Genomic DNA, 12,867 nt, shown 5'->3' with positions numbered 1-12,867 from the left:
ATATAATAGACTACAATAAAGCCAAAAATCAATCCGGACGAAATTTGGTATTGACACTTATTAAGAGATTTATCATTTTCTAACTCTCTCACATTCCAAAATTGGTCTTTTAAACTCACTAGTGTTTCTTAAAAGTCTTTACTTTGAAAGATTTAGTATTAACTTCCTTTGGCCTACTCTTACCAGATGTTCTTGTATTTTAAACTGGTTCATTATCCTCCTCAAAATGAGAATATTCTCTCTCATTAAGCATATTAGTCCATGTATAAGTTAATTTCAATTCCTCCACAAAACGAGTTTCCTAATACATCAAAGAATTAGGTGTTAAGACAAGATCATCTAGAAAGACTAGATTGTCTAGCAACTCAAAATTTTGATTTAACAAATATACTTAATGAAAATACTCCTTAGAAAGAAAGAGCGTATGAACATATGGCAACAAAGAACAATGAATCATCTAAACATCTATAAAATGAATCATCTAGATGACTGCTTAACCATAAACTGAAAACCTGGAAGACTTATACTCAAACACAAACATAAGAGTCTTATCACAAGAAATCTTGCAGACAATGTCTATCAAACTACAATCTCAAAGAGGCCATTTAAGAAGAAAAAGATAAACCAGACAATACAACATGTTCTAGGAAGAAGCGTTTGATTAGTAGGAGAAGCCTACAAAAACTTAGTAAGACACCATGCTTAAGATACCTACACATAAGTTTCTAAATCACTCTTGTAAAATAGTAAGCGTGAAAATTCTTCTAAAGAAGAAACAAGTTTTAAAAAGATGATTCAGGATAAGCATTGGCTGAACCAGTGCAAAACTTAAGGATAAGTTCTCAAGCCTTAAAATTAACATGTTTATCCTTGAGGAAAACAAAATATTGAATCTTAACTCTTTGTATCCAATCCGTGTTAATGGAAGAAGAGCTAAAGTAAGTATACTGTCTAATGAACATAAGCTTTAAACAATTAGACATAGTCTTAAACATGAAATCAAGGAGAACGTCTTATAGAAGAAACAATCTAATGAAAAGCATGTCCAATTTTATACTTCAAGAATGCTTTCATTAACAAGTATCTAACACTCTACTTTGTCTGCCAATATTTGAATGTTGTACTAAGCAAGATGAATTTATTACTGACATGACACATGACAAAATGGTTTTGAACAATAAATGATACTTAACATACATAAACATTAAAAAGTATTAAATGCCCATTAACACATGCACTACAAAGTGCTATTTTGCTTGTATGCTTTGTCCTCAATGAATGTGCAAGTCAGAAATATACAATGGATAAATCAGAACCAAAGCACATGTTGGATCAAGGCCTTGAGAGAATTATAGAACATTCTATGAATGTTTCTATTGAAGACTTATGCTTTGATAAGTTGTACAAGCTGCGCATTCAATGAAAAACTCTGATAAAGCACTGTACAAATGCAGAATAGACCTGAGTCTGGCTTAGAAGGTAAAAAGGCTATCACCCTAATCTACTAGGAATCAACTCAACACTCAACGAGAAAATTTTCAAGAAAGCTATAAATAACCAGATGTATGAAGAGAAAACAAGAAGCATAACAAAGTGAATACATTTTCTTGCTCTAATCTCTCTACTCATAATCGTCTGAAGCTTTCAAGTGAAAAGAGAGTGAATCACCATCAATATTTACAGATTATATTGTAATTAAAAACTTATTCTCTTCTAGAGAGTTATCCATCTATATCTTGTTGTACATCTCGCTATGGATTTGTAATAACCAAAAGTGGTTAGAGGACTTATAAACCAGAAGTGGTTCAAATACTTGTAGACCAGGAGTGGTCAGAATACTTGCAAACTAAAAGTGGTGAAAGTTGACTAAGCAGCGTACTAGAAAGATACCAGAATTGTCTAAGGATTCAGCAGTGGTGAGAATACGCATTGTAAACCAGAAGTGGTGAGATTACTTGTGTAATCTTTGAAAAGATTAGTGGAACATCTTAAGAGTTCCTTACACTAGTGTAAAAACAACGTATAACGTCACGCGTTCAACGTCTAACCACTCAATAGCCAACGTTAAAAATGACCGGTGGCAATTTTGTAAATAAATGCAATTATTAAACGTCGCTTAGAATTATAATTCAATGTAAAAGGATATAAAACGTCGAATGTCTCAGCGTTAGACGTCAAAAGGTTAGTGAATTCAATAAAAATTTGAGCAAGATATTGAAAATTCATTAACTTTATCTTAGCGCACGAGACCCTCTTCTCTGCTCAAACTTTTCTCAAACGAAGTTTCACGACAATCACATGCAATCTTTATTTCATTTGATACAAATGCATGTTAATTATCTACTTCAGGTATGATTTTCGTTTGTTTTCACCGATTATTTTCGTGTTCTTGTCCTTAATATGCGCATTCTGTTTTCTCTCTCATTGGTGGCAACACTTTTGAAGGTTAGTTTTCGTTTTCGTTTTGAAGAACTTATTTGTTGAACTTGTTTTTTTTTGTTGAACTTGTTTGTTGTTGTTGTTTGGTTGAACTTGTTTGTTGTTGTTTGGTTGAACTTGTTTGTTGTTGTTGTTTAATGAACTTGTTTGTTTTATGATTGAACTTGTTTGTTGTTTGTTATTGTTATTTGTTGTTGATCCTATATTACCGTTCATAGTTCTGCTTTTCAGGTCTCGTAGAGTTGTAAAAAAATATTACAATTAGTTTTAAAAAAATTGATTAACGTCGTATATTGACAAAATTCGACGTTAAATTAACATCGTATATTGACAAAATTCGACGTTAAATTAACGTCAAAATTTTTAAATTAATGTCTTCTGATATGATGTCGTTTTTGAATTCGACGTGAAAGGCCAAAAATATTCGACGTTGTACGCTGTTTTTGTACTAGGGTTAGAGAGAACTGGACATAACTCAATTGGAGTGAACCAGTATAAAAACACTCATTGTTCATTATTTTGTTTTACAAATCTTTTCTTGAAAGGTTTCTCATAAAACCTAGTGTACTATAAGACGAATCCAATGTAATGAGAGTGACATCCTCCAAAGAAGGCATACAAGTCAAGGAATCAGACTACACTGACACAACACTAGTATAAACATCTAGATTCTTAGCAAAAGAAGTATTACAACACAAATAGATTGACCACCACTAGCTCAGGTTCTAATTGAGCAGCAAATGGTATCACATCATATTGCACCATATATTGAGAAAAAAATCAATATATTTTTTGCAAAAAGGTCTCATTGACGAAAAGAACCAAAAGTAGACCTACCCTGTGGAAAAAATAATTGAGAAGAGTACTTAGATTAGGAGGTAAAGGTGTAATAACCTTTTAAGTGCCATCAAGTGGATGAAGAGATAATCATGCTTATGGAAACCTTAAGTTTTCAAGGACATGCAGTATATTGGTGGATTTTCTTGGTAAGATATAGAATAATAAATAATAAACCTCAAGTAAGGTATTAAAATGAACTTAGGAATGCTCTAAGGAAAAGACATGTACCCTTTGGAAAATGTTTATACACATAGTAATTAATTGGTTTAAACCCTCGGATGGTCCTCATATTTGTATGGGAATCTCAAGTGGGTCCTCATATTTTCAACTGTCTCAATTGAGTCATAATATTTGTAAAATTGTGCCAATTTTGCCATGTCCGTTAAGTTCTCATAAATGGCGTCAAGCCTGCTGATGTGGTAATTACGTGGAAATAAATTTTAAATTATGACATGGAATTTGATAACCCTTGCTGCCACATCATCATCCTCTCCACAAAAATCCTAATTTCCTAACCCTTGTCGTCGTGCCGCAACTATGCCGCCACCATCAATATCCATGTCGCGTTGCCGCAAGGACGCCGCCTAACCCTAATTCGTCCTCCTCCATCAACCTTCATCAGAAACCCTCCTCCGCGCCGCCATTAAGCTTCAACGCGTTATCTTCTTCACGCGAATCACCTGTAGCAACCACACAGTAAAAACCCTAATAGTGACTCTGTAATATTTGCTCCAACATTCATCTTCTTCACCAAGAACCTGAAAACGCAGAAAACCAAATTAAAATCGCAACAAAAACCCTTATGCCTTCATCCATGGCTGAGTTTCGTGAGGACTTGATTCTCATTGTAAAGAACATCACAAAGAATGACGTGATTCCCATTGTAAAGAAATCCAAATTGAACACGTGTAAAAAGATGACTTGATTCTCCGATTTGAATTCTTGATGGAAGATCACCATAAAGTCGAACTCCCACACCCTTTCCCTAGCAACTTCTACAGAGTCCATCAAATTCATCCTCAAAAGCTAGATTCCAATTTCCAACCCTAAAAGAAATAATAAATTAGGGATTGAAAAGGGTCAGGAAAGAGTGAGTTGAAAAAGGAATTAGGGATTTGGAACCTGCCACCCCCAAATTATTGGTCTCCATTTCAAATTCTACTTCCTCCTCCGCCTCCTCTTCGATTCCTATGGAGATGGAAACGGAGGTGTCGTCGAACATGCTAAGAACTTCTCTCTCGTTGACCACTTCCTCCCACTCGAAATCATCATAACTGTCTCTGTTGTCTTCCAATTGAAGCGCATCCAAGCAGAGAGGGATGTTGGAAACGTCATCGTTCACGTTGTACTCTTCCTCAGAGTGCGTGTAGATCCCGAGCACGTTGTCGATGTTTCCATACTGGTAGAGCGATTCGTCGGAGTCAGCCGACGAAGAGCCGATCTCCGACAATTAAGTCGTCGACGGCGGGAAAGCCAAGGTCGATGCCAATTGATGGTCGATAACGTCAAAAAAGGCGTCGTTAGAGAGGAAATCAGTGAGTTGCGATTGTTCAACTCGCTGGTGAAAAAGATCCGTTACGAAATTGACATGATTCTTGCGGTCGGTGAGGGAGAAACGGTTGGGGTGGAATTCAGGGTCAAAATCAAAATCTAAGTGCCAATATGGGAAAGGAATCAGAGTTTGGTCATCGTCGGGTCGACTGATGCGTAATGCGTTCTATCGCGGATTAGTTATTTTCCAACGTTGTACTTAGATATACTTAGATAAAGCAGGTTCATAATTTTGGTAGTTACTGATTTGGCTTTTAGTTAGTACTGTAATTGAGAAACCATAGACCAGTTCCATTTCTGGCGTTTTGGCCGTCTGTACGGGAATGAACATTGGATTCCCATCAGGGGAAACAAAATCTGAAAATTAGTTCCCATTAGCAGTGCTGCCGACGCCTTCGACCGCGACTCGCAGCGGCCGTTGGATGTAGGCTAAGGCAGACGCGCATGAGCGAGGTTCCTCTAGTTCCCTTTGGATTCAAGTGGAGGATGCAAAGACCAATTGGTCTGGTGGGAGAGGCGAAACACTCTAAATAAACCTTTACATTTGGTGCCACATCAAACACTCTTTATTTAAATAACAAATTTCACGTAATATAATACTTATACATCAGCAGATTATGTGCGCACCACGTCAGCTCCTTCTAACGCTGTCTATAAGAACTTAACGGACATGGCAAAATTGGCTCAATTTTACAAATATTATGACCCAATTGAGACAGTTACAAATATGAGTACCTACTTGAGATTCCATACAAATATGAGGACCATCCGAGGGTTTAAACCTAATTAATTAATTAATTGAATGATAGATTATATAGCAACAAACATAAAAATAGAGTTTTTAACAATTAATCTATCTATACTAACAAAAAAAATACTAGATTTAGGACGCATCAACATAAACTCAATTATTCTCTATAAAGGATTGAAAAAGTTATTGTAAATCTTGAGATTGATTATATATTTATAGAGTTTTAGAAATGAAATTAAAAAGCCAGATATAATAGATTATATTAGTTGTTAACCAATCATATTAACATATTTTTTTAAGCTTAATTTTAGCTTTTAGGAAATATTTTGACCAATTATCATAGTTTGTATGTTGTATTGGAGTTCTAATAAGTACCTTGTGTGAAATATTCAAACAAAAACCAATAAACCTAAACAGTAAATGCTTGAATCTTCATCAACAACTTCAAAAATAATCTCTTGAAACGATGAAGGTTTTCTCCAATATCAATAATGGGTTGGGTTTAAGTCAACACTAGTGGTACTACTAGAGGTGTTACAGGGTATGCAACCTATGGTTGTAATTTTAGAGGTAGTTAGGGGTGAGTACATTGGAAACTACACTACTCTTCTAGGAGTTTAGAAATCTCTATAATATGAGATTATGGAATACATTTTGGCCTTTGAGCTTTTTGGGGATGTTAGCTATATGTATGTTTTGCTTAAGTGTGATGCTTTTGTTTTGCTAAGATTTTTATTCTGCTTTGATTGTTCCTTCACTGTTGGAGATAGAAGGAGAAAATATATGAATACTTATGAGACTATAGAGTTCAAGATCTCACACATCTTCCATGATAGAGAATTAATGTGCTAATAAACTTGCTAATTTGTTGATTGATAAAAGGTTTGAGTTCAATTTGTTTAGTTCGTTTTATGTTTTTATTAGTGGTTTTTTTTATGTAGAATATGTATCAACTCCCTCTGTTTTTGGTTATATAGATTTTTGGTAGGGAATTTGCTTTGTATCTTTTGAGCATGGGCTTGGTTTGGTCCCCTTATGTTTTTTGTTCTTGTTTCATTTTAATGTTTCATGTGATATAAATGATTGATGGACTCTTGGGTGTCAACTTAGTTGAGATGTCAAAGTTCATAGAGATGTTTAACATTAGTTCTTTAAAAATAAATTGAAACATTTGTGTTCTACCTTGTATACAAAATACAATGAAAGTTATAACAATTAATACATATTTAGCACAATCTTATTTAAATGTCATCATCAAAACCAACTTCTCTAAACACATCTAGGAAGTATCATTTGACTTTTTCAAAGTTCATCAAATTCATCGTATCTATATAATAGGAGTCAATAAAAGTGACTATCCTTTATATTTACCAATATAATAGTTCTATCCTTTAAAAAATGAGACTATTGTACTGTTTGACCTTCATTTACATTTCCTCTAATTGGTCTTCCCCATATCGCTCTTCCATGGTGGAATCAACAAAATCTTCATCTTGGAAAACACTTGGCAAGTCTATTAATTCACCGTCATGTCCAAGTTGTATAATTTCAAAGAAAACCATCACAAAGAATGTGTTTCCTAATTTTAAATGCATAATACCTTTCCTCATTAAAACAATAAACACAAGGCTTCTAAACTTTACTTCATTGCTATTGCTACTTATGTCAACATTACATTGTTCAAATTGTATAAATTCTTTTATTTCTCTCTCGTACTCAACTATAATGCGTGATGAGTTAATCCAATCTTGATCAATATGTATGTTCTTAAATTGTATAAAACCTCACTTTTTCATTCAAAGGTGTGATCATATCCCATTCAAGAAGATTCACTTTTCTAGTTCAATGGTATATATAATTTTTAAACAATATTTATTAAGTTTCACAATTTTTTTTTATCATTTTGGATCATTTTCTGGTTGTCCCAAATTGAAGCGGTAATCGACCACAATCAAATATGCTTCCAAATATCAATACAAAATATAGTTAGCACAATTTTGTAAATTATGAAAAATGATGATTAAAATATATATGCACAAGAAATTGTTAAAAAAATTAACCTTCTTAAATTATAAAACCAAATCATTCAAGATTTCATACATTCATTATTAGTACTGCCTCTTATTATTTTAACTAAAAATATATACAATTTTTTTTTAAGTTGAAGGTATTACAAAATTTTTGCATTGAATCTAAAATGAAAAACCAAGACTCATGAAAAAGCAACTTAATATCATTATTATACTAAACAAGAATTTCAAACAATAAAAATATAACAATCTAAATAGCAAACAATATACAAACGAATTTAAAAAGGAGAGAGAAAGAAACAAAACTAAGAAAAGTGCTTCAGAAATAGAAGGGAATGCCAAAATGAAACAACGGAGGAATCTAAGATGGTCATGACATTGTGAAACAAAACGGAGTAAGCACCAATGGTCACAACGACACTAAATGAAACGAAGGAGGGGTGAGAGCACTAGGAAACCAAATGAAGGAGGAAGAGAGTGAGAACATTGCAAAACCAAGGGGAGGAGGAAGAAACTCAACACAACACATAATGAAAATGGAGGAAGAGCCAAGCAAAGATGGAGAAGAAAAGGAGGAAGCAATTAGAGTCAGGAAAAGACTAAAAACAAGAGGTGAATGACATTTTTCGAATGCAATAGTGGTGGTAGTTAAGAATGTGTTTCGCGAGAAGGACAAGTGAAAAGAAACGTCCTATTCAATGCACTAGGCAATAGTTAAGTTAAAATGGTTACTTAATATTTGTTAATAATTTTAAAATTCTTACTATATTAACATTTAATATATACAACATTTTCTTAGAAAAGTGTCACCAAGTCCGTTATTAGTTTTATGTTTTTTCACTAGTAAATTTTAAATGAAAGAACTATAGTTAACTTAAAAAAGAAAAAAAATTGAATAAAATGTTAATACGCTTTGAAAATAAAATTATAAAAAGACCTATAGCATGCTATACAGAAATCTTCAAACTCGAAACCTCCTATGTTGTGTTATTATTTATAAACAATATCTTCGAATTAAAGCTAATTACAAATATGTAATTTATAAGAACTATATAAAGTTACTGCTTACTATGGTAATATAAGAGAGTACTGTGGTCAGGGTTACATTTTGCTTCATCCCTATTTATACTCGAGAATATTTAAAAAAAGATTGGATGTATTATTATTGTAACTAAATACCTGTATGCATTATCATATTTTGAGGTTTTATCGGATAGTTGCCGTACACGTACGCCCTGTCATCAATCGTCATGCCAGCATGCAAGTGGCATTATTTTCTCCGAAACTGGTTGCTCATTAGATTGGTGCATCCGTATGTTTTGGCTTTATTTAATGAAGCCAATTCAAGTGAATTTGTACACAAAAAACCACGAATCTAGCTAGCTACAGCTACAAGATATCGATGTGACCAACTCTGACCAAGAGCAAAAATCTTATCACATACAAGGTTTTTCAAGAATCTCATTTTTAACAAACGCTGTTGGACTTGCATATGTGTGCACTTTAGCTCCATCGGAGATATTATTGTAACCTTAAATCACTGCCTAAATTCTACTTATAGTTCCTTATTTTTTACAGTTTTATTTTCTAATCTTTCAAAAAATTTTGTATAACGTTCTCTGCTTTAAAGTAAAACAATCATTATATTAGTTTAAAAATGACCTTTTTATTAAAAGAAGTAAATGAACAAATTAAATAATACATAAAAAGATAACATTGTAACGTATAATATGACCTATTTTATACGATAGGATCTTTTGGGTGACATTACAATGGAGGAAAAATATAACACTGTAGATTTTAATAAATTTTTATTTGATAACAAATCATATGAATTATGAGGTGTCAACTTAGTTATGATGTCAAAGTATATAATGATGCATAACATGATTTTTATAGGAATATCCAACCAAATGATGTTTTTCTTAACACGCGTATAATCAACTAATTTTCTTATGAGATTGCATCTAAAAAATTCATATGTAACTAAAAGCTTTTCAAAACTTGTTTATGCAAAAATCTTCTTTTGAAACTTGTTACAATCACTTACCATGTAATTTAAAGAGGAAAGAGTTACAAATGATTTATTACAATGTGTTTTTATATTGTTTTGTTTGTTAATAAAGACTACATCTAGTTCTCAATCAACATATTTAGTTTAACTAGGCAAACTACTGCTACAAGACATAAATGCGTATTTTTTTTATATCGACTACTTCAATACACTCTATCAATATATCGTTTGTTATTCAAAATGTATGAACAACTTTTCTTTTTCTTGTTGAAGTTGAGTAATTTTTCTTGTCAAAGATTTGTAATGCAAGCAAATCCTTCTTTCTCTGTTTTGTTTTACCTTACAAAGGAAGTTCTTGGTAGAGACATTCAAAGTAAAGATATTCTTTTTATGGCTACTCCTAAGGGTACTTATTTTCCTTCCCATGTTCTTTATGAGATTATGTTTTCCTTTTTGGAAGGGCTAATACAAAATATTTAAGTTTCCTTATCCATTTTTAAATGAACATGGTTTGTCTTATGGCAATGGCTTAATGGATAAAATTCACTTCTTCACTAACTTTTGTTCTAATTATTTTAGTAGGTAGATTCAAAGTACTTTGGGTTTCCAAAAAGAGAGATACCTTCACTTATCTCAGTGATCATAAAGCTAAGTTTCTTAGATCAAGTGTGTATAAAATTAAATTAAAACTTATTTCTTGGTAAGGCAAGATGCTAAGCATGATAGGTAGAGAGTAGAATTGGTCAACTTTGTTATTGTAGGTAGTATTGCTTATGGTTTTCAAATTTATAAATGACATATTTCTCTTGTTAAAGCGGTGGAATGAGACATTAGTAATTATATATGGTCATGTGATATTGCTAAAGAATAACTTGTTTTTTAAAATTGAGCTTTATGCATCTTTCTAAATCTCAAGAGGAGTCTTAGTTTGGTTGATATTTTAGACAGAAATACCTATTTACATGTTTAGGTTGGCTTGGTATTTTATATATAGGTCAATGAATTGGTCACATCATATAAGAGTTAGATATCTTAATAAGAATTTTCATAGACTTGTCATATACATCTCTTTTTTCTTTTGTTTGGATTAGGATTAAGGATTTGTTTTACTTGGGATGATTCTTGGTGAATTATTGATAATAGTTAAAATGTATATTTTGACATGATGCTTGACTTGTAGACAATCCTCTTTCTGAGCTTGTAGATGTCTTTTATAGTGTTTGTCTTATTTTAAAGTTCATGGTTGTTAATGTTTGGAATTTTATCCATTGGTTTATTCCTTCTTCTTTGATTATTATAACATTTCAACATATTCATGATATGGTGATGCATGATGTTAATAACCATTTTGTTTGAATTATGGATGATTATGATATTCTTTACATGAAATAAACCTAGGACCATCTTTTAGACATATAGTTCCATTATTGGGGTTGATTTGGTCTTCTATTATACCTCTACCAAGAATTTGGATTTGTTGAAACTTCTCTATTTAGTCTCAATTTTGTTGAAATTTTCTAAGCTAATTATATATTTTTCGGCATTATTTCCTTTTAATTCTTTTTTTGGATCATATTTGGATTTGGGAGTTAAAATGTTAGTTTTTCATGATTTGTGTTAATAAAGTGTTTTAGACTAGTTTTTAGATTAATTTTTAGATTAGTGAATTATTAGTCATTGTAAGTAGTGAAGTGTAGTTTTTGTTTAGACTAGTTTTACTTTTAGTTCAAAGTTTAAATTTTAGATTTGGGTTTTCGATTTTAGTTTTGTTTTTAGATTTTATTTTTAGAAAGTTTAATGTTGTTTTTACTTTAGTAGAATATGTTTATGTTTGTAGTATATAGTTTTCTTTTCTATTGGTAGATTTTTAGCTCAGTAAATAGTAAAATTTACATTTTGAATTTTAAGTTCTAGAGGTTTGTGATGTGTCTTACCTAATTTTTCCTAAGTCATTGTGTTATGTATATTTTAGCTTTCTTTTTTAATTGTAATATGCATTTTATTATGTGGTAAATCATTTTTGGTACTTTGGAGAATTTAATGGCTAAATAGATGGGAGTTTATGATGCTTACCATGGGATTATGTGAAGTAGAATGACAATTACTGAGGTGAAGTATGCTGAGTCAGACCTATTGCCACACTTGAATTAATGAAGAAGAAGATGCAAAGATGCAAAAGGTGACTTAGAACCTAAGCAAGTTGACAAAATGATTTTTAGTGGCCAGTTAAGAGCTTCAAAGGTTAGAAAAAGTATGGATGAACCATATGGATCAAACCATAAACCCACAAGAAAAAGTATGTGACAAACTGAGTATTTTAGTTCGCTGACATGCTTAGGCTCACCGCATAACTCGTAGCTCGTGCGGGTCAATAACGAATAGTCCCGCATAACCTGATTAATTTAGATTTCTAAAATCAAGTAGCACCAACACAACACGTAAGTATTTTTTTCTAAGCAACTTACTCATTCACATTTATTCTCCAATCCATCCAAAAGTAGCTTGTTCGTTCACTTTCCATCCATCAATAAGTAACTCCCTCGTTTGCATTTCTTCCTTGTTTCACTCTAGTGCAAAGTCATTTCTATTTTCAATATGCTTGTACTTAAAAATTAGACATTATAAAATTATGAATCTTACTTATTTTAAGAAATGAGCTTATACAAGTTATTATTTCTATTCATTCAAGTAATTAAAATTCTTATATGAGTCATGGACTGACCTACAAACTCGTTAGCAAACATTATGCAAGGTGACCTAAATTAATTAATGTACATTTCTTATGCGGGGAGGGCTAACCCAACCTACCTTTTGTAGGCAAAATGTGAGGTGGGCCAAAACATGACAGACCTACCCTCATTGTCATTACTAATTTAATGTAGTTAAAGATAGGTAATAAAGGTTGTTAAATAGTTTTAGGAGGTTTGTATGACTTTCTAACCCCTTCTCCGGTCGTTAATTTTGATGTCGGACCCATCCTAAACCGACATATCTTTTTGTTTTTTTTTAAATAATTTGTTTCTACAATATTACCACACATAAAATACAAAAAATCATTATAACACATCATAAAATTATGTATACTATGAGTTTCGAGCAACGGAGATTGGACACTCGCTGCCACCGCCAAGATTCATCCACTCACGAACAAAACTACATCATAAGCCAAAATTAATCGGTGCAAATGAAATTTAATCGGTGCAAAAAAAATTTAATCGGTGCAAACTAAAGTTAATTAGTGC

The 12,867-nt window shown here is 32.1% G+C and overlaps 1 pseudogene; it reads right to left on the bottom strand.

Moving 5' to 3' along the window:
• Positions 1-3,897: 3,897 nt before the first annotated feature.
• On the bottom strand, positions 3,898-5,125 carry LOC148206016 (uncharacterized; annotated as a pseudogene).
• Positions 5,126-12,867: the final 7,742 nt, after the last annotated feature.

This window comes from Vigna umbellata, chromosome 1 (assembly GCF_029865625.1).
Source record: "Vigna umbellata cultivar VRB3 chromosome 1, Vumbellata_1.0, whole genome shotgun sequence".
Lineage (NCBI taxonomy): Eukaryota > Viridiplantae > Streptophyta > Magnoliopsida > Fabales > Fabaceae > Vigna > Vigna umbellata.
This window is presented reverse-complemented; position numbering and strand designations above follow the sequence as displayed.